Below are 25,588 nucleotides of genomic sequence, written 5' to 3' on the forward strand. Positions count from 1 at the left end.
TACTATTCTTCTTTTCCTATATTTCTTCTATTCTTTCATTGATATATTTTATTCCTATATCTTCTCTTCTCTTCTTTCTTAGATATATTTTTCTATGAGTATATCCTCTATAACCTTCATTATGTATATGTATACCCACTATAACCCTCATTGTGTAATGGACAAAATCAATTAATATATAAAAATAAATAAATCCATGCTTCCACCAACTGCCTCTATATGGAACTTTTGAAAAGTTTATCCAAAGATGGGTCAAGGAAACTACATATATGCAGTACATATATTAATGGACATGAAATAATAAAAACCATGTCTGAACTAAAGAGATATTATCCATCAATAATTTGGTAAACCTCTTTAACAAACTAAACAAGTGCTAACATTAATATTAACATTAACAGTGCTAAACAAGTTCTTTACTAGTCATTTGCTTTAGAGAATGACACGCGGTAATTGAAATAACTAAGATAATATGTTTAATAGAACAACACTTAAAAAACTTCTGCTTAGCGGGATAAAATGTTATGTACTCCCAGGAAAAAGTCTTGATGGGATTTACAGGCAAAATGCCTCTGTTCGTTTGGAAACATTCTTTCGGTAGCAAATGAAGAAGCCGATACTCTCGCCGGGCTATCATTCCTGGATTAGAAAAACCCGGACCACCAAAGAGGTTCCTTTCCCTCCTTTGCCCCAATTTTCGCGCCGCGATTTCCAAGCCCTCCTCCATAGCAGCAGGGAAGGCGCGCCTTTCATCCCTCCCGCCGGCAAGACGGAGAACCCGCGATTAGGGAGATCGGCCGACCACTCCCACTCTTCCCCTTTTTTGGCCCGGAAGGAGTAGCCCACTTGGCCTCGGAAGTTGTCTTGGGCAGGGTCCGGCCCAGAGCGAGGCCTGGCTGCTACTCTCGGGACTGGAATTCCGGCTCATCCAGGCAGGGGTGGACCCCGGTCGGTTGTCTCTGAGCCACCTGTAAGCCAGTCGGCCTCACGAAGAAGGTGAGGGCGGGATCTCTCTCGGCCGGCGTTCTTACTGCTGCTTTCCCCGTTCCCCGCCACGTCCGGGCGCTTCACTGGTTGAGTTGTTGTTTTTTTGGGAGGGGGGGGTGTCCTAAGGTTGTTTTGTCGGCTTGACTTTGAAAGAGGAAGGGGGAGAAGTTGGCTGCCGGAGCCGTTCCCTTCCGTGCGTGGGAGGGAGGCTCCCCTTTCCAGCCTGCCAGCGGAGAAGGGGAGTCCCGGAGAAGGCGGCGATCCGAGGCGGGGGTGGGGTGGGAATGGCTGTTGGCACCGGTGGTGGTGACAAGGCTCGGAGGGGGAGTGGGCGACAGCGGAGGCGGCAGGCGGCAGGTCGGTGTTGCGCGCTTGTGTTATTTTTACGCACGTCTGAGTGCTCTTGACGGGTGGCGGCGAGAACTGATGTCGCTATTAAGTTCCGCTTCGTCGTGGTTTGAGATGCGCCGGCTTGGTGTGCGTGAGCTGTGTCCGAGTTGGTACCTTCCAGATGCCTTGGACGTTATGCCCGCCATCATCCCCAGATCTCAGGCGGAGCGGCTCCAGTGGGAGTGAGGTTCGAAGACCTTTTGCACGGTAGCAGTTTGGCTTCGACGGTCGCGCTGATCTCGCCAAACGAGTCATTCCGGGGCCGCCTCCTCAGAAGTGTTGATGTCGAGCCTTCTGTGGAAGAAGCGGGAGGGATCATCGAGGAGCAGTTCGAGGTCCGGTTTTGCAACACTTGCTAGCTTGACCCAGACGAATCACATTATGGCGCATTATGTTTAATTGAACATAGGATCTGTGAACAGAAACAGTACTTTTCCCATCTTTATTAATAAGAAACAAAGTGCGGTTCTGGTAAACTGGGGATTCAACTAGGGCTAATAAATAGATTCTGGAGTTAGCTCTTTGTCTATCTGCTTGTTCTTCAGTTACTCTGCTTCCAGGGTAGAAACTTGTAACTAGAAATGCTAGAACAGAATACAGGTTGCCATAAGTACAGTGTTTAACGGAATATTTGCTATCACTGGCAAAATGTGACAGCAATTTTCTGGAAAAATCCATGGGCATTCTGAGCCTAGCAATTTTTTTTTTACATCAAACAATCTTAAGGGATGCTTTTTAAAATTATTTAAATAGGTACAGCTTTTTAAAAACAAGCAATTTTATTTGTATAGTATAAAACTTTAAGCATGTTTCTAGATCTCTTAGGACTGTGATGACGAACCTATGGCATGCGTGCTACAAGTGGAACGCCAAGCCATATTGGTGGGCACATGAGCTCAGGTCTGGCGTGCATGCGCACACTGGATAGCTGATGTTTAGGCCTTCTGGGCTGCTCACTGGGAGTCAGGGAAACAGCCTTTCAGCTCCAGAGAGGGTGGGGAAGGCAGTTTTCGCCCTTCCCAACTCTGAAGTCTGGGGAGCCGGGGGCTCACAAGTGCATGCAGAGGGGGGGGGGGCATGGAATTATGGTTGTGGTGCACGCACACATGTGCCCTCCTTTTGACACGTGAACCAAAAAGGTTCGCCGTCGCTGTCCTAAGATATTCCTTTTATATTTTTCACAAAAACTCAGTATTGCAGTGTTCTCTTGTCAGCCTGCAAGCTAACAAAGTATTAAATTAATCACGAACTACTAAATAAATTCTAAATGTGTATCGATATAGTAAAATATTCAACTAGGTTTTCAGGATATTTCTTGATACATTAAAAAGTCAAAGGATTCTTTTTTAGTCAATATCATGCTCTCAACAAATTACATTTTATTTTCTGTGTATTTCTGTTCAAACGTGCCAACTTAGAGTGAATCTCCCATAGCTGTAAACTTTCTAGAGACCACTGTTTTGCAAACTCATTGGGTGGAGCATTTGTGAACAGTTGCAAAGAACAGGTCTACTTGCTGGCTGTTCATTCTGCCTTAGTTGTTACCTTTGCTTTTCACACAGCTGTCTTTAGTTTGCCATTTCTTCATGCATAAATGTTGCTTTTCAAAATGCTTCAGTTGGTTAAATAAAAAAAGATTAGACCCATTTCTAAGATCTATAAATTAAAAAGAATGGGAGTTGAGAGAAAAAAGAATAGCAGAATTTATCTGATAATATTTGAACAAAAGAACAAGCCTTCAGTATGCCTTTATTTCCAATTTTGATTGGATTTTTTTACCTGATAAGAGAGTGCAACCTCTCTGTGGCTTTTTCTTCTGGCAATGGAAAATATTTGATTTGCTTTCCTTCAGAAATGCACCAAAAGGCAAGTGGCAGTTTAATGTGCATAGAGATGTTCTTATGATTATGTACCAAGTTAACTGAGGTTGGCTAACTTTGTTTCACTTTTTAATCCAGCACTTCTTGTATCACAGTACAGTACATAATTTGGCTTACATAGGGAGACATTTTCAGTTACAATTTGGGGTGGGTATTGTAAACAAATTCGGAAGGTCACTGGGTTTTTTTCAAGATGACCAGCTTATGCAGATTAGGTTGGAATGCTGTCAACACTCATTCCATGCTTTGTTCCTACTTTGAATCTCCCCCTTCAATTAGTTTTATTTGTGAAATCACACAATAACATTATTTTAGGAGTTTGACAACTCCTGCCATAGGAAGAGAATACCCTAACTTTTCTTCTACTTTTTCCTTAAACAAGTTTATAAACTTATTTCACATATTTTTGGATAAGATTTACAGTATTTAGTGGTCATATAATAGAGTTAAAATGTCGCACACACGCACAAAGTTTCTTATTTCTCCTGAAATAAGACCCTGTATTATATTTTTTTGAATCCTGAAATAAGTGCTTGGCTTTACTGCCATGCACTCAAAAGTCCAACTGGGCTTATTATCAGGGATGTCTTATTTTGGGGAAAATTATATGTGTGTATGTGTATGGAGAGAGAGAGACAGAGACAGAGAGAGTTGTGAACATTAAGTAAAGTGCTCTTTGGCAGAATAAAAATCAAATTTAATAACTTTTTGCACCATATTTTTAAGAAAGACTGAAGAACTTTATTAATTTTCTTGAAATAAGCAATAATAAGCAGAAGTATTTTAAAATACCATTTTTCATTTTTAAAATGCATGTTATTATAAATATTAGTACATTAAAATACTTTTATTTCATTTGCATTTGAGTACGTATGTCAGTGTTTTTCAACCTTTTTTCTTCAGGGGAACCCTTTTGTGTCGTCAGATTTCTGGAGGAATCTGTACCGTGTACCAGTACTGTTTATGTCCCTTCAAGGTGAGCCTCCAATTTTTTTCGATCTAAAAAACATCAGGCGATTGCTCAGTAACATCAGCTTCATCTAACTTTCATTTTTTAATAAATTGGTCCATGTTAGCGGTAAATCTGTATAGTCTGGAGGACAGAAGGGAAAGGGGGACATGATCAAAAATAGGAAAGTGAACACAAGAACAAGGGGGCACAATCTGAGGTTAGTTGTGGGAAAGATCAGAAGCAACGTGAGATAATATTATTTTACTGAAAGAGTAGTAGATGCTTGGAACAAATGTCCAGCAGACATAGTTGATAAATCCACAGTAACTGAATTTAAACATGCCTGGGATAAACATATATCCACCCTAAGATAAAATACAGGAAATAGTATAAGGGCAGACTAGATGGACCATAAGGTCTTTTTCTGCCATCAATCTTCTATGTTTCTATGCAACCCTGAAAAAGGGCCTTCCCAGTGGTGGCTCCTTCTTTATCGCCCCAGGAATACAATTCTCCCTCACCTTGTTGCTTTTCCAAAAGGCCCTTAAGACATGATTTTGTCAGCTTATCTGGGGACTTTGAATAGAGATGGAACCAATCATGTACAGTGATCCCTCGAGTTTCGCGATCTCGATCTTCGCGAAACGCTATATCGCGATTTTTTAAAAAAATTAATTAAAAAAAAACACTTCCGGGTTTGGCTTCGGGAGTCAGCTGGGAAGCGGCGCGGCTGTTTTAAAAGGTCGCAGCTGGCCTGGGGGGCTTCCCAGCACCCCCCCGAACCCCCAACCCGGGTTCGGGGGGGTGCTGGGAAGCCCCCCAGGCCGGCTGCGACCTTTTAAAACAGCCGCGCCGCTTCCCAGCTGAGTCCTGAAGCCAAACGCGGAAGTTCGCCTTTGGCGTTTGGCTTCAGGACTCAGCTGGGAAGCGGCGCGGCTGTTTTAAAAGGTCGCAGCCGGCCTGGGGGGCTTCCCAGCACCCCCCCCGAACCCCCAACCTGGGTCTTCCCGGCCGCCCACGCAAAGGGGAAACCCCGGCTCCTCGCTGATGCCCGCCGCTCGCCCGCCCGCCAGCAAGAGGGGGAAGACCCAGGGAAGGTTCCTTCGGCCGCCCAGCAGCTGATCTGCTCGGTAGCGCAGCAGCAGCGAGGAGCCGAATCGGGGTTTCCCCTTTGCGTGGGCGGCGGGGAACGCAAACTCCACCATCTACGCATGCGCGGCCATAGAAAAAAAGGGCGCGCATGTGCAGATGGTGTTTTTACTTTCGCAACCCTACATCGCGAAAAATCGATTATCGCGAGGGGTCTTGGAACGGAACCCTCGCGATAATAGAGGGATCACTGTTGACTTGAGTGCGTTGTTGCTAGCATTGGTGAGGCATAGTTTTATGTTGTAGACCACCCAGAGTCACTGGGATTTGGGCAGTCATTCCAGTATGGGCACAATCTGAGGTTAGTTGGGGGATAGATTAGAAGCAATGTAACAGTTGTTGAAGGTGGAGCTGCTTCCACTGCATCAAACAGCGGCCAGAAGCCAAAGCTGAATTGAAAAGTGAAGTGAAAAGGCGGCCGAGGACTTCTTGGTGCACTTCCGAAAGCTTTCTTAGAACTACACTTCCCAGGATGCCATGCACGATGGGGGGGTGTTTGGCCGATGGCGTCCATAATGAGTGGGCGGGGCTGCGACTTTGACGCGTCCCCAAATAAACTTTCTGGGAGGAGGAGGAGGAGGCAAAAGCAGAGTAAGGTGATGAAAGCCCGGACCTGAGGCTGAGGGGGTGGCGAGGGTTGCTGCTGCTGCATGATACGGTCCTGGTCCTGGTTTTTCTCATTAAGTCGTGGAACCCCTGGCTGGCCCTTGCGGAACCCTTGGGTTCCACAGAACCCCGGTTGAAAAACACTGATGTATATACATATATGCATTAATCTGATTTGCATAGATTTTATTATTATAAAATAGATTATTATTATTATTATTATTATTATTATTATTTATTAGACTTGTATGCCGCCTCTCTCCAAAGACTCAGGGCGGCTCACAGAAAATACAAAAACAATACGTGTACAAAACTAATAATTAAAAACTATAAGCTAAAATCCCATTACATTAAAAAGCAGTCAATAACTCAATCACATCCACAAATAACAATTAATGGTCAGAAAGGGGGGGGGCGTGATCTAACGGCCCCATGCCTGGCGACATAGATGGGTCTTGAGGCTCTTGTGAAAGGTGAGGAAGGTGGGGGCAATGCAAATCTCTGGAGGGAGTTGATTCCAGAGGGCAGAGAAGGCTCTTCACCTAGGTCCTGCCAGGCAACATTGTCTGGTCGACGGGACCTGGAGAAGGCCAACTCTATGGGACCTAATCGGCCGCTGGAATTTATTTATTGGGATCCTACATGAATTGGAAAATCCTTGCCCTGAACTTGATGTGGCTGATTGGATTGCATTCAAGTGAGGTTGTTACAACAGGAATCCCTACGTTCCAATTTAATGGTTTGCGGAATTTTTAAGAAACCATAACAATTCCCTCCTAGTACTGCAGACCCTGTCTGTATCCCTGATCATTTCTAACCATGCTCAGAATTATTTCTTATGCAACTTTATTGTGTACAACTGTACTTGTATAAACATTGCCAAGGGTTTGCAGCATGTGTAATTTAGGTTATAAAAACATTGAAATATAGATGAATGAGAAAATGTCCTCTTCTTCAATACTGAGATTGTGGGAGGACTAATGCCTCATGATGTGTCCAATTTGCTTTAAAGTCTGAGTGGTTATATAATACCTGGGCAGATTTCTCAATATGGGAAGGAGCCATGAGGGGAGCCTCCACTTTTTGGCCTCTAGTATTATTTTGTCTGTCAGCTACTTTCCTCCCTTTTTCTTGGACAGTTTGAACTCCATTCCCATGCTTCTACCTTGAGCCCAAGAAGGGAATTGTATTATTATAAGTGCTTGGATTATCTGGCTCTGACTTTGGCTATTTTTGAAAGAGACTTTACTTTTCTGGATGGGTTTTGAATTTCCAGGCTCAAAAGAACTTTATGGAGCTACAGTATATGGTCTGTATATTGTGTATTCTATTTTATCTCATATAAAGCATAATTGCATTTGAATTCCAGTGTATAGGAAAGGCTGGGACTGGCAGTAGTATGATTGTTTCTAGCTTTAAAAAAAGAAATGTTGGAATGGGACATCCGAGTGTGCTAAGATATAAATATATACTGAAGTGATGGCCTCCATTGTCATTAGTTAATAGTCACCTTCTATACATATGATTACTGGCAATATTTTTAGAGTAGCTGGATGGATAAAAGATGCATTAATAAAATATTTATTCATTTTTAAATAAAATATGTTAATGTAATGGAATGCAGTCCCACTCATTACATTGTGTAAATGTAGCTATAATGCTGCTAGACAAACAATATGCCTCTTTCTGTGATGTCTAGTCAAAGTTGAATACAATAATTATATACTTCAAGTGACTACAGGCAGTCTTCAACCTATGGCAGTAATGGAACCTTTCTATTACAGTTTACAGCCTGCTGCCCAGCTGGGTCCATAAAGGAGGCAGATAAGCAGCAAAAAGCCAACCCCCCCCCCCAACAGCTTAGCATGGGGAAAGAGGTCATCTGGATTAGGTCCTAGTGTTGTGTTTCAATGCCAGAGAAGCTTCCAAATAAGCCTCTGTTCTGGCTGATGAAGATGAGCTTGTAGGCTGGGCCTCTGCCCCTGATCAGCTGGCCATTGGAAGACTGCAAACCTTTCCTAAGCTTTGAGAAAATCAGTTGCTTGCATACCAAGGCAGCAATTTCAGGAAAAGGGTCTCACAATCTTCCCCTTACTTTTGCTCCCTGCCTCCCACAGAAATCCAGATTTCTTCAATAAAGACAGCAGAAAAAAAGCTTGGGTGAGAGGGAAACAGACTTGTTGATATTTCTCTCCTTCCCCACCAATGGGTACTCAAACTAACCTTTCTACCTCTATTTTCCAATCTTGTTATTTTAATTTACCTCATTTTCTAAATTTACTAAATTCCTGAAAAGTGGGTGACAACATCTGGAGGTTACCATGAAAAATAGAAGGAAAAAAGTAAGCAAAAAACTTTTTTCTGCAGCTTGTGTTAAAGAACGAAAGAAAAATTCAGCTCAAAAAACTCAGCTGGCTAGACATTGGCAGCAATGATCAAGGCAGAAGCTGACTCCTTGAATAGTTTCTGTTAGTTAGAACAGTTAGGACCCACCTAGGACTTGTCTAAAGGCTGTCACACAAACTGCAAAAAGCTTTCCAAGGAGTCAGCTTCTGCCCTGAACTGCACGTGTTGAGGAAAGTTTTGAGAAGTGCCTTCTGAAGTTGTTGTCTTTGCATGCAAGTGGCTGGCTTCTTAAAGACTAGCAGGAGGACCAGGAGAGGTTTTCAGTCTTCCGATGACCACCTAATCAGTGCAGAAAACTCCAAAAGCAGTCACCATTTCTGCAAGAAATTGTCAGAGCGCTGAAAATGGCAACTGCTAGGAGGCATGGAGAGCAGGCTCAAACAGTCTCCTCAGAACTGGATGGGGTAGCGGGTGAGGAAGCACTGCAGCATCCCTGTGGTCAGTCACGAGGGGGAATGATGATGAGGCTGTTAAAGCCTCCTTAACTTTGAAACAGGTTTGTATGTAGCTTTTGAAGGAGCTGTTCTAATTTTGAACAGCTGATAAGTGACCTGTCATATCTTGAAAACTACCCGTACATAGCTATTTAATATTTGTTATTTAACCTACAATGGGTGTTGCTTAGACATAAATGGAATATAACTGGTTATATAGACCTTGCTTTTACAATTATCTCACTTGTTTGGCAGTGTTCTCAGAATCAAGTTTGCAATTAAACATTTATCCTAAATAAGGTATTCTGTTAATTCATGTAAAGAGCTTTTGCCACCCTGGTAACTGTCCTGAGGGATATTGTAATGCAATGCATTTGAGTTTATGGATGCCTTTTCATGAATTACTCATGTAAACACAGTGATTTTTGTGTGTATGTCTGTAGACAGAATCCCTCTAATGAGCTTCTAATTAAAAACAAAAACAAGCCACTGCAGGTATTTTCTGAGACAATTTTACTTTAGCAGTAGTTTGCTTATTTATCTTGATGGCAATTTATCATTACATCATGCTAATTCTTTGGTGATACAATTTGTTATACTTTTTATATCATATTCAAAAGTGATTGATTTTTAATAAAATTTATGGAAGTTTTGTTCCTGAAAAAGCCTTTTCTAATCTTTACTCATTGTGACCACCCTATTTATAGCATAATAAATGGTATAGAATGTTGCATTTTCTCTGGGTTGGTACACATTCAATCTTTGCTTAGCCATGAGCATGATAAAGTGACTCGGGAACAATCATTTTCCCATCATATCTAAGAATGTTTGGAGGATAAAATGGTGGAGTAAAGTAGGCCTTATTAGAGAAGATGTAAAGTAATAGTTCATTACAAGCTGTGATGTATGCAAAATGTGATAATTTGGTAAATAGCAATTTTTAAAATTAATGTTTCATAATATTGTGTAATAGCGGTGAACTAAATAACATGGTCATAGATTTGGAGTCTAGTTTAATGAAAAGAAGGACCAGGGGTGACATGATAGCAGTGTTTCAATATCCAAGTGGCTGCCACAAATAAGAGAGAGTCAATCTATACTCCAAAGCACCTGGAGGCAGGACAAGCAATGAATGGAAATTAATCAAGGAGAGAACCAACCTAGAACTTAGGAAAAATTTTCTGACAGAACAATTAATCAGTCGAACAAGAAGTTGTGGGTGCTCCTACACTGAAAGTTTTTAAGAAGAGATTAGACAACCACTTGTCTGAAATGGTATGGGGATTCCTGCCGAGCAGGGAGTTGGACTAGAAAACTTCCCAGGTCCCTGTTGTGACCCGTCAGCTGCCAGCAGAGCTTGTGGCAGACTCTGACGATGAGAGTTTGAGGAAGAACGTGGGCCAGTTTTGGAGTCTGGGGAAGGCTCTGATGGATGCTCTGTATTGGATGCAGAGATAGAGCCAAGGTTGTCCAACACCTCCCAGCCACCAGAGAGGTACAGTAGTCCCTCACCTATCGCTGGTGTTACGTTCCAGACCTGGCTGCGATAGGTGAAATCCGCGATGGGGAATTTATCGACTGATAGTACTTATTTAAGTATTTATATTGTAATTGTTTGGTAAGTTTTCATTGTTTTAAGTGTTTATAAACCCTTCCCACACAGTATTTATTTTAGATACAGTATTTAAATACAGTATTTACAATTTTAGATTTTTTTTAAAAAAAAAAACCCTGCTGATCGAGTTCGGCGGGCTGTTTAAATCTGCCGATCGACTTCCTCAGAAACCCGCGAACCAGCGAAGATCTGCGAATGATTTTTCTCATTAATATTTCTTGAAAACCCGAGATGAAGTGAAGCCGCAGTAGGTGAAGCGCGGTATAGCGAGGGACTACTGTAGCTGCCTTTGGAGGCTGATATGAGTGAAGAAGAATAACAGCTGGGACCTGTTTCAGATGAACGTATGCACAGAGCAGTTAGAAGAGGGGAGCAATGGTGAACAAGGAGTTGACTTGGGAAGCAAAGCACACATGGACACTGAGGAGACAACAGTTTGCATTTCTGAATATTTTGTCATTGTTTCGTGCCACAAAGACTGTGTGCCAGAACCTAATTTGCAGTCTTTTGACTGGGAGCCCATGGCATTGCAATTATCACAAGGAACTGATAAGATCTGTTACTGCAGTTAATTAGTTGAAGGATTATTACCTGGACTTTTTGGTGGATGAATACAATTAATTCACAAGAGGTAAATAATGAAGTTTTTTTTGTGACAAGAAGTCTGTTTCTTGCTTTTGCTAAGGCTGGATCAAAACAGTCCCATCCAACTCTGTTAATAATCCCCACTATAATCTTTAAGACTTCCTTGCCAATCATACCTCTCTTGGCCTTTTATGTAGTAGGCAGAAATTGAGCTGATATTGCTGGGGGCAACTCAGGTAATAATAACATATTTACTTTCCAACAACGTTGCAAAACAGGGGTGTCAAGACTTGCGGCTCAAATGATGGACTGTTTGAAAATGGCCTTATAATCCTTCCCAGACTGAGGGGCAACAGCAATTGCTTTTCTAAAATCATTGCTGATATCTTTCCTATTTTGCATTGTATTAATTCTGGAAACCAGCAAATGCCTAAAATTTTTGCTTTTATAGAAGTAGTCACAATCACTAATGATCAATTGTTTAAGGGTACTTGATTAGCAAAACCTAACTGGTATTTAGCCTCTTCATACCCATGAATAAGGGTGTACTTAATTGTTTATACATGGGTTCTCCATTTGGCTTTCTTTTTGTAAAATAAATGATGGCATGGTGTATCACATACCGTGTTTCCCCGATAGTAAGACCCCCCCGATTGTAAGACATATGGGGGGTTTCAGGGGGGTCGGCTAATATAAGCCATACCCCGAAAGTAAGACATATGTCTTACTTTCGGGGAAACACGGTATGAAGAGACAGTAGAACCTCAACATATGTCCCCCCCCGCCGTCGTTCCCCCCGCCGCCGCCTGCAAGCGCTCTGCCAGGCGGCTCTCCCCGCTCCGCTCTTCGATATGCCGGAGAGCCGGAGAAGGGGGCGTCCGGACCCCCCCCCACCCCCAGCAGAAGCCAAGGGGGGGGTCCTTTCAAGCGGCGCTGGGCGAAAGAGGGCGGGCGGCCAGCAGCAGAAGGCGAGAGGTGCCTCCTTCTCCGGCTCTCCGGCAGATCGAGCGCGCGAAGAGGCACCTCTCACCTTCCGCCGCTGCTGGCCGCCCTCTTTCGCCCAGCGTCGCTTCGGAAGCCGCCGAACGCCGTCAGGGGGACGCTTGGCGACCGCCACTTGGCAAGCGGAGAGGCAGTCGCCAAGCGCCCCCCTGACGGCGTTCGGCGGCTTCTGAAGCGACGCTGGGCGAAAGAGGGCGGCCAGCAGCGGCGGAAGGTGAGAGGTGCCTCTTCTCGCGCTCGATCTGCCGGAGAGCCGGAGAAGAAGGCACCTCTCGCCTTCTGCTGCTGGCCGCCCGCCCTCTTTCGCCCAGCGCCGCTTGAAAGGACCCCCCCCCCCTTTCCACTCCTTGTCGCCCGACAAAGGAGAAACTTCTGCAAATCGTGCGCCATCTCCAGCGCTCTCTCCGGGTCGGGTTGTGTGAAAGAGGCCGGGGTTGGGGGAAGGGGAGAGGTAAGATGTGTTTGGTTTTTTTTGCAACGCCGCTCCATTGGGGAAAGAGGGAAGGTGGTTCGCTCGGAGTTGGGGCTGAACAGAAGCGCGTGGAGAAGCCCAACCTTGGGGTGGGGTGGGGGAGAAGGGAGAGCAAGGAGGGCCATTGTGCATTGCCAGGTGGTGGGGGTCTCCCCCAGTTCAAAAGGTGCCTTGGCTGGAAGAGTAGCTGGTTTCCAGGGCATAAACTGGCTCGCTTCCGGGGATGGTGCACATCCGCTCACTTGCAGGGAAACAGCTTTGGGGCTAAAGAGGCGCTCCGGGCGCAAGATTGTATCCCGAGTAGTAATTCCATTTACTGCTCCGATGTGCCTTGCTGCAGGCTTTCTGTCAACGAAATAACAGCAACATGTTCTCGGAAGCCACCGCCTCTTCCCCTGCCTCGCTGCCCCTTGTCTCGGGCGACAAGGGGTGGAAAGGGGGGGGTCCGGAGCTGCGCCCTCCTTCGCCCGCCTCCTTTCCAATGTATGACATACCCCGAAAGTAAGACATAGTGGGGCTTTTGGGGGTAAAAAGAAAGTAAGACACTGCCTTACTATCGGGGAAACACGGTAATATCAGGTGATGTTATTTATTTTAAGGTTCTATTTACCTACTGTTAAGAACTGCCAAGAACCAATGATTTTTACTATGTCCTGATATGTAAAACCATTAGAACTTCCAGTTCTAAGAGGATGTACTTTTTTTTTTCATATGACTTCTTGAGGTTTAAATTCTCTCTGGAATGAGTAGCTTTTTGGCATTTCAGGGTTAAAGTTTTTTCAATACTAATTCCTGCCAAATACAGTGTTCCCTCGATTTTCGCGGGTTTGAACTTTGCGAATAGCCTATACCACGGTTTTTCAAAAAATATTAATTAAAAAAATACTTCGTGGGTTTTTTCTATACCACGGTTTTTCCCGCCTGATGATGTCATACATCATCACCAAACTAATAATTTTTGCAAATAAATAACAAAATAAAAATTATTGTTAATAAATAATTATGTTTATAAATATCAGGATTACTAAGTGTCTTATTCAATGATGAATACCAGTAATAATGGTGAGTAAATGGTTGTTAAGGGAATGGGAAATGGTAATTTAGGGGTTTAAAGTGTTAAGGGAATGCTTGTGATACTGTTCATAGCCAAAAATGGTGTATTTACTTGCACATCTCTACTTCGTGGAAATTCGACTTTCGCGGGCGGTCTTGGAACGCATCCCCTGTGAAAATCGAGGGAACGCTGTAATCGCAATATTACACTATAATTTAATGCTTTATTAGAAAAATAATGCTTTATAGAAAAAAAAGGTAATCAGTTAAAAAACCATTGAGAAAAAGAGCATCACTTCCAGCCTACCCTTTATTAAATAGATTTACAACTCACTATTTTCATAACAACAGACTGCTGCTACTCAATGCCAGGTGGTAAATAAAGCTCTCCTTATCCGGGATTTGATCCTGGATGAGGAGGCCGACCTGGCATGTGTGACTGACACCTGGCTGGGCCCAGAGGGAGGAGTTCCTCTCTCTGAAATTTGCCCAGCTGGGTTTCGGGTATGGCATCAGCCTCGACCCCAGAGAAGGGGGGGGGAGGAGTGGTTATTATAGCCAGGGAGAGCCTTTGCCTGCATAGACTTGTTACTCCAGAGATTGTGGGCTGTGAGTCCCTCCTAGTGAAGTGGGATTTAGGGGTTCAGGTGGGCTTGTTGCTCACGTACCTGCCTCCCAGCTGTGTGTCAACAGCCCTGCCTGTGCTACTCGAGGAGGTAGCCGGACTGGCGGTAGGATTCCCCAGACTTATTATCTTGGGGGACTTAAACCTGCCGTTGAACGGCGAAACCTCTGGGTTAGCGCAGGAGTTCATGGCCACCATGACAGCCATGGACCTGACTCAAGTAGTACAGGGTCCGACTCACAAGGGGGGGGGGCACGCACACAACATGGTATTCCTCTCTGGGCAATTGAGTAATGGTCTGAGACTAAAGGGCTTAGAAGTGTTGCCTTTGTCATGATCAGACCATTTTTTATTGCGTCTTGACTTCCTGGCTCCAATCCTTCCCCGTAGGGAGGCGGAACCGATTAGGTGGTTCCGCCCCATACGCCTAATGGACCCAGAGGGCTTTCAGAGGGAGCTTGGGGTTATTCTAGATGCACTCGTCCACAGTTCGGCGGAGTCTCTTGCTGAGGCCTGGAACAAGGCTGCAAAAGAGGCTCTTGACCAGATTGCGCTCTTGCGACCTCTCCACGGCACTAGACCCCGTAGAGCTCCATGGTTCAACGAGGAACTCCGGGGGTTGAAACGCCAGAAGAGACGTCTAGTGAAGCGATGGAGAAAGAGTAAGTCCGAATCCGATCAAACACTTGTAAGAGCTTATATTAAGACTTACAAAGTGGCGTTCAAGGCGGCAAGATGCGCGTATCATGCCACCTTGATTGCATCAGTGGAATCCCACCCAGCCACTCTGTTTAGGGTGACTCGCTCCATTCTTAACCAGGGGGGAGTTGGGGAGCCCTTACAGAGGAGTGCCGAGGATTTTAACACGTTTTTCGCTGATAAAATCGCTCAGGCATATAAGTCTAATAAATAAATGAATAAATCCTGCTAATAATTTAAAAAATTCTAATGTGCCCCTGCCAATATAAAAAGGGGCATCTTAATCAAAAGCTGCCATGGTCAATTAAGAACTCAAAAAGTTAATTCTAAACATAGTTTCAGGTGAATGAACTGCCTGGATTCAGAAGGATTATTTGAAAGTAAACAGACATTGCACTGCCTTGTTAAGGTTTAGCTCTCTATAATTATTTTGCAGTACTAAATCTGTTCTATCATCTCACATCATTTATACACATGAATCTTTTCTCTGTTAGACTGAGTATTTTATCATTACTAGCCCAGTCTATCAGGATCCAGTGATGAGTACATACTAGATATTAAATTAATTTCGAGTTATATTATTTTAATTTTTTTCTATATAAGCAAATAATAGACTTTCAATTGAATGAATATTAAGAAATATTAAGTGTATATTTTAAATAATTGTAAGATGGGCATTTTAGTTAATAGAGGTTTCTTTAAAAATTGATGCCTTTTTCTTGCCCCAAATCCTCAACAGTACAAACAATTCTTCAAATTTCTAATTGTTAGCATAAAAATCACTATGGATTAAACTGAAAGGGAAAGAAAAACAATAGGACAAAAAGTGGAATGTTCAATAAATGTAAAGGAAAGGGTTAAGATACAACAATTTCTCATTCCTTTTAGCAATATGAGAAAACTATACAGATAAAATCATTAAGTGATGATGTCCGTCCATCGTGTTTGAGGAGGACCTTGACATCCAATGGGTTGTGGGCTGTACATGATTTGTCTGCAGGTGGCTGTAGGGCATGAAATGTTCTGCCACATGTTGGGCAGATGTTTGGGCACCATTGTCACAGCATTTGCATTTGCACCCTGGCTTTGCAGAGTGCTTACTTCTCTACTGCTCTGAATATCTGGCAGCCTTGATGGATCAGCACGTGCCATATTGGTCGATCCTGTGTCAGGGTTTACCAGGAGGTGGTGTCGATATCGAGGGACTTGAAGGAGTCTTTCAATGACTTGTCTTTGTAACGCTTCCTTTGTCCCCCATGCGATCGCTTTCCTTAGGCAGCTCGTCATAGAGGAGCTGTTTAGGGACGTGATGGTCTGGCATCCTAGCAACATGACCTGCCCAGCATGTCTGGGCTTTCATCAGCAGGGTGGGAATTGATGGCAGGCCTGCTCTGGAAAGGACCTCAGTGTTAGGCACCTTATCCTGCCACCGGATCCTCAGAAATCTACGGAGGCAGGTCATGTGGAAGTGGTTCAATTGCCTAGCATGTCTCCTGTATACAGTCTAAGTCTCAGTGGCGTACAAGAGGGTAGTTAGCACTATTGCTCAGTAGACTGAGCTTTGTAGAAAGGATTAATTCCACATTGGTTCCATACGTTGGTCATTAGTCTGCCAAATGCAGAGCTTGCCTTGGCAGTTCTGTAGTTGACCTCAATGTCAATTGTCACTGTATGGGAAAGGGTGATGTCAAGGTATGTAAATTGCTCCACTGCTTGTAACATTTGTCCCATTACTGTGATGGTGGGCTCTTGGTATTTGGCTTTCGGAGCTGGCTGATGCATCACTTTGGTCTTTTTTATGTTGATAAGGAGACCAAAGTTGTTGCATGCTGCTGCAAATTTATTCACACTGGTTTGCATTTCCTGCTCTGATCCAGCACAATTTTCGGCAAGGAGGAAGTCACTCTTAAAATCATTAAGTAAAAATGGAAGAATTGTCTGAATAAAAAAAACCCTAGAACAATGATTGGGGAGAGGGCACACTGCATAAAGAATTTGAAATAGATACCAAAATAAATTTCTTCACTTATTATAATAGTCTGATGCATTAAAGGCACCATTGAGCTGATGCAGCACATATGTAAGATTCTTGCCTGAATATGTAGCCTTTTGCCTACATATGCAATTTCTCTTTGTGATAGGTCCAATTAACCAGAAACATAAATGAATCAATTAATCATAGCTTCCTGTTTTATCCAAATTAGGAAGATAAGGTTAGCAGTGCAGGGCAAGCTGAGTAGATTTATCATAAGTCAGTGAAGAATCAGAACTTTGGCTCATAACACATATAATTTAATGGGCATTGTGGAGACTTGCTGGGATGTTTTCTATCTGGGATATTTTTTATCATTGGAGAATTGAACGAATTTACTTGTAGACTGCAAAAAGATTTAGCTGTTGGTTGGTTGAACATTTATTATCCTTGAGAAATTGTAGATAATTTCTATGAATCTGAAGTTGTTGGTATTATTATTATTATTATTATTATTATTATTATTATTATTATTATTATTAATTAGATTTGTATGCCGCCCCTCTCCGAAGACTCGGAGTTGTTTTAATTCTAAGCTGTAATGAAGCTGATAAACATCACAGGAAAGAGAAATCTTATCTAATAAAGGGTTTGTGTGGCAAAAGGCAGAAACTGAATAAACAAGCCAAAATTATTTCACATGTCACATTATTCTGTTGGGATGTGTGATCTATATTTCTCTTAGTTTTTCATTTCACACTAGCAGGTCTTATTAATTATGCATTAATTATAGCCATTGGCAAGCCCAGTCGGTCATAATTTAAGAAATATTTCCTTACCTAAACAGGAAAACAGAATGACCAAGGGCAGGCAAAAAAATCAGTGAGAACAGTAGCAACTTTCAACTTTATATTAGCTTCCCCATAGAATTTCCTTGTGGGAAGCAGAATGAGTATTGGAAACTTCCCTCTCTCCCTCCACCTCCCAACAGGCAGGTAAGTGGTTGCGGCTGAGTGGGGAAAGGAAAAGGGATTGTGCCAGTGGCCAGGAAGTGTCCAGGAGTGTTGAAAATGAAGACAACATGAACCCCTGCAGTACAGCAATCCAGTAGTGCTGTATTTTTTCATTGAGTTGACAAGGAAAAAACATTATACTGTACTATAGTGTTAAAGATGCATACATTGTCAGAAATAAAAAGACCACACATATATATATTGCTATAAGAAAAGCAATGAAAAAACTCATCAAAAATCAATAATATATGTCATAATAATAAATTACAATTTCTTATTTTTATAACTATCACCATTGTTTTTATTGCTCTTTTGTTATTAATTAAAAAGCAATAAATACAAAATTGAAAAGGAAAAATAGTCAAACAACAAAAATCAATCTAAGTCAAACATCTTCACAAGAGCGACTTAGCAAATTGAATGCTTGGAGAATATCAGGAAAGTCAAGGAATTAGGTTTGACAAACAAAACAAAATGGGAAATAATTATTTTATTGTTGGCAAAGAAAACTATTTGGTACTCTTCATGTAATAAAAAAGGAGGTAAGCTCAACTACAGGAATCTTTCATTTTTTGTGCAACAGAAAGTATACCCCCCCCCCCCTTTCATTTGTTTGACTTGGTATACAAAATCTTAGGGGTTTTTTATTACTTACCGGTAGGTTATATTTAGTGCAGATAGTTATAGTAAGGGTAGTATTTGTTCAAGTCAAGTTGTTTCTTGTTAGTATAATATAGAGTTAGCTTTTCAAATGCCTGAGATAATCAAAGGTTTAAGCAGAAAAGCTGAAAAAGACCCCTGCAGAGTTGTGGGTGGAAAGGAAAGATAGTTATCTAGTTAATTTGACTGACAAAGCAAGCAATTGAATAAGGATTTTGGAATTAATGTGAGCACAATTAGTGCAACAGTAGAAATTGCTTTCAAGATTTTTATATAATTCCTGTTTATAAACAGATTTGCATATAAATCAGAAACAATTATGAGAAAACTTTTTTTTCTTTTATTTCTTATGTATAAGAGGGAGTGGAAAACTGTAATGCATTAGCAAAATTTAAAAGGCAATACGGAAAAGCAATTTAGCTTCATTAAAACACAGATTATTTATTTAATTTATATAGCCAACTGTCTATACATACATGCATCTCAAACAAGTGACTCCGTGGCAAACAATTAAAAACACAATTAAAAAAGAACAATTAAATGCATTCAACAGGCAAGAAATATTATAGTCTGTAGATCTAAGCATGACTAGGAAACAAGGCCGTTGCACATTCTGAGCTCCAAGCCTGGGCAAATAACTAGATCTTCAATGCTTTCAATAATTTGTAACAGACCCATGGCTATCATGGTTGCCATTAATTCTCAAACTGCCTCTGACCCCAGCCTGGAGAACGCAAGACAAAGTTTTCCAAGATCATAAGCCTGCGAGATTCTACCACAACCTAAACAAGGAGTCAAGAAGCTGAGGCAGAAAGGTTGCTATACACCAGAGAGGCTGTATAGGAAAAGTCCCAATAAATCTCTCTTAGAGCCCAACTTAACAAATAAGGTCTCCTTCGCAACAATCAAGGATTAGGATGTGTCTCTCAACAGTCTCAAATGACCATGGTCATTCCACTGCCCCTACTTTGGGGTCTTGGCTGGTGCCACATTTTGGAACCAAGAGGAACGTATCTCAGAAAGGGGAACCTTTTCCTCCTCTCCCAGACAGGTTTTGGAAATACAGTACATAGCTTTCTAATACCATATCAAAAATTATGAAAGAAAGAAGTTATGATATAACGTTAGAGAGAATAAAATATAAATGCACTTATATACTGTTGTCAAAAAGTTTGAAAGCTGCTTCACTTTAATCTTTCTTTTAGTTTAGTTTTCTATTTTCTTATTCACCATTCTTTACTTTTGTTTTTTAATATTTGTATTGTTTTTATCTTATTAACATTTCATAACACACATACGTAAACACACCAATACACACATGAAATTTTAATGATTAAAATGAGGATGATGATGGTGATGATAAGACAGAGAAACTCAAAATTTAAGCCTTGGTAGATCAAGAGCCTCTATTCTAACGATTAAGAATAAATATCTTTAATCTTGTTTTTGTTTTGCAATGCAAAGTAGAGTTTAAGCATTGTACAGGTAGTCCTCAACTTACAAAATTACCACAATGGTGCTGAATGAAGGGACTTATTACCTGCTGCCTAAATGTGAGCCATTGCAGCACCCTCTGTGATCATGTAATACCTGCAATCTTCCTTGCTGGTTTCCTCAGAAATTGTCAGGCCCAAAAGACCAGGTCCACAAATGAAGGTTCAGTTTAACTGATTTATTTCTAAAAGGCTGAGCACAGGAATCTTCAGTCAGCTCTTCGGTATGATTAGATAAGACTCAATGGCAGTCAAGAAGATGTTGGACTTGGCTAATTTATGGCTTTTTATATAATATATAATGATTATTGGCCGAATCCAAGAATCTTTTTCATTCTTTGGCTTGGCTCTGCCACTAATTCTACAAAAAGTCAGTACGATAGTTGAAAGCCACTGCTGCAGGGCTTCCTCTAGTTCAGTGGTTCTCAACCTTTCTAATGTCACGACCCCCTAACAGTTCCAAGTGGTGACTTGCAACCATAAGTCTAGCGCCAGTTCTCCCAGCAGAGCTTTAAGCTGATTGGCAGGAAGGTCAAAGGGACACCCCCACTGTAAACGCCTGAGTGGTCAGATTGTAAAAATATGTTCCAAGGCGCCAGAATAGAAGCTTTAATTCCTAACACTATGAGAAATTTGTCTTTTTCCATGGTCTTAGGCGATCCTTGTGAAACGGCTGTTCAACCCCCAAAGGAGTTCAGGTTGAGAACCACTGTTCTAGTTCCTTGGGGCTGGTTGAAATAAGTCAATTGAGATCCATTTTGGGATGGAGCTTTTTCAGCCAACCTCTGAGGCGGAGGGGAAGCTTTTCTCTGTTTCAGAAAACATTGGATTTGCAGGAAAGTGTGGGAAAGTTAATGAATGATGAAACCAGGAGACAAGTTGCCCGTTTTTATATGAAAAATTGGGCCCTTACCTACAGGACACATACTGTTGCTGTGCAGAATTTTTCAAAGAAACTTCGGGCTGGAAGGGACCTTAAGAGTTTTTCTAATCCAATATGTATGCAGAACAACCTCAATAGAGCTCAGATTATTTTGATTTGCATTCCTTATAAGTTAGTGAAGTGAAATTTAGTATGCAACTAGTTAACTAGTTTTAAAATTTGGCAAAGCTATGGTAATTTTGATAAGCAAGTTAGGTACATTTCTTTTGGGGGTTTTTTCCAGATGGCAGATAGCATTTTCCAGAGTCCAGATTTTCAAGATGACATTCAGGTGGCAATACATTTTCCAGATGGCACAGTATTTTAGTAAAAGCTTCCTGAGCACTTCTATTACGTTTTAATCAGTTTAGAGCCTTTTACTCTATATCTTTGCTTAATTCATCAATAAGCCTTACATAAACAATAATAAATAATAGGATGAAAGCCTCTTGGAGAACTGTTGATAAAGAGGTGGGTTCTACACCTGGAAGTAAATGGCCTTGCATTTTTTGTTTTTTTAATCTCTGTAGGATAGGTAGAAGAAAAACCTCTAATACTGTAGATGGAAAATGGACAGAAGAGTAGGAGAGTCTATTTTCATTTCTGTTTTAAATAAGGGTGTTCTTGCAGCATGTCTCTTGAGTTCTTGTTTCAATGCATTCAGGAGTCCAGGGATATAAATGAGCATTAGAATTTATCATCTTAATAGAAGTTATCAGACTACAACGGAATCAACATAATCTGGCAATTGTGTCTTATTCCAAGAGTTGTCATCAAGTAACATGCTGCAAGAATTAACATTCCACACTAATCTTACTAACCTGATAAAACACTTAAAAATTAATTCTTGGGAGCTCTAAGTATTTACTTCTTAATAAACAACCTCTGTGCATTATCTGCTGATTCATTGCTCTAGCCTTGGGCTGTTCCAGTTGGTCTAGGGCTAAAGACAAATAATCTTGTTACATGTCTACATTAAGTTTGGTGAGAATAATCAAACAATTCTAGATTAAGATTAATCAAAATTGCTTAACTGAAAAGAGATACAGAACAATTATTGATCCAGAGATACAGTTCCTTGAGCATTGAAATTTTTTTGAAGCATAGAACTAAAATGTGCTTGAGGGGGGAAGGGAAAGAACCTTAGCTTTTGGAAATTTATAAACTCAAGAGTTATTTGAGGACATTTTAAGGTTTCATTAATATTTAAACATTATGCAGTTATTATACTACATTATATTGCATTGTGTTTACAATATTCTGTACTACAGATGCAAAATGAAACTCTGATATATGCTGTTACATGTACTCATTAAAATGCTTTTAATTAATACATTAACATGAAAATTAAACAATTTCCTTCACATTGAAGTATGAAAGTATGAAATTTGTCTTTTCCCATGGTCTTAGGCAACCCCTGGGAAATGGTTGTTTGACCCCCAAATGGGTCCTGACCCCCAGGTTCTAGGGGCTCTGATTGACACTGTTTCAGGTCGGGTTTTTCTTTCCCAGGAGTAACAGGACAGCCTCTGGTCGTTGGTGGGCCAGTTGTGCAAGGCCAGCAAGGCTTCAATTGTGCTCCTATTGCCAGCTGTTAGGGAAGATGATCTCGTGCCTGGACATCATTCCCTGGGCCTGCTACCATGCCAGACCTCTCCTATAGCTACTGCTCCCTCATCAGTGGGCTGGCCACAGCTCATCACTTGCTAGGATTCGAATCCTGTCAGAGGTGTTGTGATGCTTCAATTGGTAGATACCAGGAGCCATTGAGAAGGGCTAGTATTTCTGTGAGCCGGTGAGACTGTTATCAGATGCCAGCCTTTACCAATGGAGTGCCTATTTCAAATCAAAGTCACACAGGTCAGGTGGTCCCTGTCAGAGCTCCAGCAGAACATCAACTGGCTGCATCTCAGGGCAGCCCAGTTGGTCCTCCAGGGGGTTTCAGGGTCAGCATCTCCTCCTTATGATGGACAAAGTGGCCATGAAAGCCCCTGTCAATAGTCAGTGGGAACTTGCTCATGACCGCTCATGCAGGAATTGGACATCTTGTGTCGGTGGGTGGAGGACCACCTGTTGGTGATGAGAGTGGAACACATAGCGGGGTCATCCAGCATTGTCGAGGATTGACTGAACCAAGTCCAGGTGGACCAATCAGAGTGGAGACTGGCAGCCTGACTGTTCAGGGATCTGTCCCAAAGGTTTGGCTGTCCTCTGGTGGACCTATTTGCCTCCCCAGACAATGCCTACCTTCCCCGTTATTTCTGCCAGTTCCCATCTCTGGGGGCGGAGGGAGTGGATGTCCTTTGGTGTCCCTGGCACAGGGGTTGCCTTTACACCTCTGATCCTTATTCCGGCCGTGGTCCGGAAGTTTCTTCAGAAATGAGCGGAGTTGTTGTTGGTGATTCCCCACTGGCTCAGGCAGCCGTGGTTTGCTGACCTGGTCAACCTGTCAGTCGCCTCATCCAGATTGAGTCTTCTTCAGCTGAGGTTATGTTCATCATCTGGACCCCAGTGGTTCCAGCTAGCCGTCTGGAGGTTGAGCAGTCTCCTAGTCCGGAAGCAGTTTTTCCACTGATGTCATCTGGACGATGCAGGCGGCCAGGTAGCCTTCCACCATGTGAATTTGTGAGGTGACCTGGAGGACCTTTTGTGTTTGGTGCGGTGAGCACCAATTGGACCCTTGGGGGTGGCAGTTGAGCATGTCCTAGATTTCCTGCAGCACGGTCACTCTAAGGGCCTTTCTCCCAGCACTCTGAGGCTGTAGGTTGCTGCCTTGGCCTCTGTTTGGGGCTCTGGGGATCGGCCTTCTCTATCTATCATCCCAGAGCCAGCATTTTTGTGGGGAGCCCCCCTCTAATCTTAGACCTCTATCCCACCTGGGACTATCCCACCTGGGATTTGTCATTAATGTTTCAGGTTCTGACCAAGCCTCTGTTAGAACACTTGTGGGAGGCTTGCCTCTGATTTTTATTGTGGAAGGTGGCATTCTTGGTGACCATCATGTCTGCTAGACGAATCTCAGAATTGGCAGCATTGTCAATGCAGAAGGACCTTTGCGTCTTCCATGTGGACAGGGTGGTTCTAAAGCTGATCCTGTATTCTTGTCCACGGTCAACTCCATATTCCATCGATCCCAGGAATTGATTTACCCAAATTCTGTCTGGATCTATGCCATAAATTGAAGGTCTGGTGACATACTTTGGACATACAGAGGGCTGTTTGCATCTACATCTGCAGAACCATCCCTCTCAGGAAGACGGAGGCCTTATTTATGTCTTTTCGCCCTTCATCACTTGGTCTCAAGATTTCGCCTTCCATGATACAGTTGGTGGCTTTGATCCTGCATTGCTTAATATATCAGTCACAGTCTCTTCCTGTGACAGTGCACTCGATGACAAGTGCAGCTACCATGCCTTCCTGGACTACATAGGCTAGAGTTGAGGAGATTTTCTGGGCGGCGACATGGACATCGGTTTCTCCCTTCATCCTTCATAGACTTGTTTGCATCTCCTAATGCGGCATTCGGCCAGCAAGTCCTGCATTGGATGCATGAGGAGACAAAGAGCCATGATTAAGTATTTGCCCACACTACTGGACTCCTTATCTTTGGAAGTCCCATCCTGGGCTCTTCTTTTGATGTGAGGGAAAAGGGACATTGGTTCTTACATGATATGGTCTTTTTCCGAGGATCAAAGGAAGAATCCAGAGCCACCCTTAGGTCTGATTTTGGCTGGTACCAGGGGGATTTGATGTTTGGTGTTCCTGCAGGCTTCTCAGGATTTGACTGGACACAGTTCGTGAGTTCTACTGGGAGCTTCGGACTTGTTGTCAACTGAGGAAACGTCATCAGGGAGGCGGATCCTCAGAAAATTTAACCCAGTCCAAAGAACTATGGGGCTAGAGCCGTGGTTTCTAACGTGGGGCCCACGCCCCACATAGGGGGAATTTGATTTTTAATGGGGGCAATTGGAACCTTGTTTAAAGCAAGTAAATGATCTTTTACACTTCCTCTGCCTAAGTAGGACTTCACTTTTTGAATAGTAAGAATTATGTGTGGGATGGAGACCATCAGGACTTTAGAGATGCTTAGGTGAGGCATGGCCAAAAAAAGGTTGGGAACTACAGTGTTCCCTCAATTTTCGCGGGTTCGAACTTTGTGAAAAGTCTATACCACGGTTTTTCAAAAATATTAATTAAAAAATACTTTGCGTTTTTTCCCCCTATACCACGTTTTTTTCTGCCCGATGACATCATATGTCATCGCCAAACATTCGTCCATCTTTAATAAATATTTTTTAAATAAACTTTAATAAATAAACATGGTGAGTAATAATCTAAATGGTTGCTAAGGGAATGGGAAATCGCAATTTAGGGGTTTAAAGTGTTAAGGAAAAGCTTTTGATACTGTCCATAGCCAAAAATAGTACAGTATATTTACTTCCTCATCTCTACTTCATGGAAATTTGGGCGGTCTCGGAACGCAACCTCTGCGAAAAGTGAGGGAACACTGTACTGAGCTAGAGTAACCCATCCTGGACTCTTTCTTTGATTCTCAGAAAAAGGGCGTATCAGAGAAGAAGCAATACCGCCCCTAGATTAAAATTAATCAAAATTGCCTAATTGAAAAGAGATACAGAAAAATTATTATTGATCTAGAGATACAATTCCTTGAG

General features: G+C 42.3%; 1 protein-coding gene across 2 annotated transcripts in view; it reads left to right on the forward strand.

The window, feature by feature from the left end:
* Positions 1-837: 837 nt before the first annotated feature.
* The window catches only part of FRS2 (fibroblast growth factor receptor substrate 2), a 61,679-nt gene continuing 36,928 nt past the window's right edge, over positions 838-25,588 (forward strand). Inside the window, exons 1-2 of one of the 2 annotated variants that reach the window (XM_070755690.1) lie at positions 838-996; positions 4,161-4,233. The gene's annotated coding sequence lies outside the window, so the exon portion shown is untranslated. The remainder of the gene's footprint in view (positions 997-4,160; positions 4,234-25,588) is intronic. The other variant, XM_070755691.1, reaches the window with a different exon arrangement.

This window comes from Erythrolamprus reginae, chromosome 6, assembly GCF_031021105.1.
Source record: "Erythrolamprus reginae isolate rEryReg1 chromosome 6, rEryReg1.hap1, whole genome shotgun sequence".
NCBI classification, from domain to species: domain Eukaryota; kingdom Metazoa; phylum Chordata; class Lepidosauria; order Squamata; family Dipsadidae; genus Erythrolamprus; species Erythrolamprus reginae.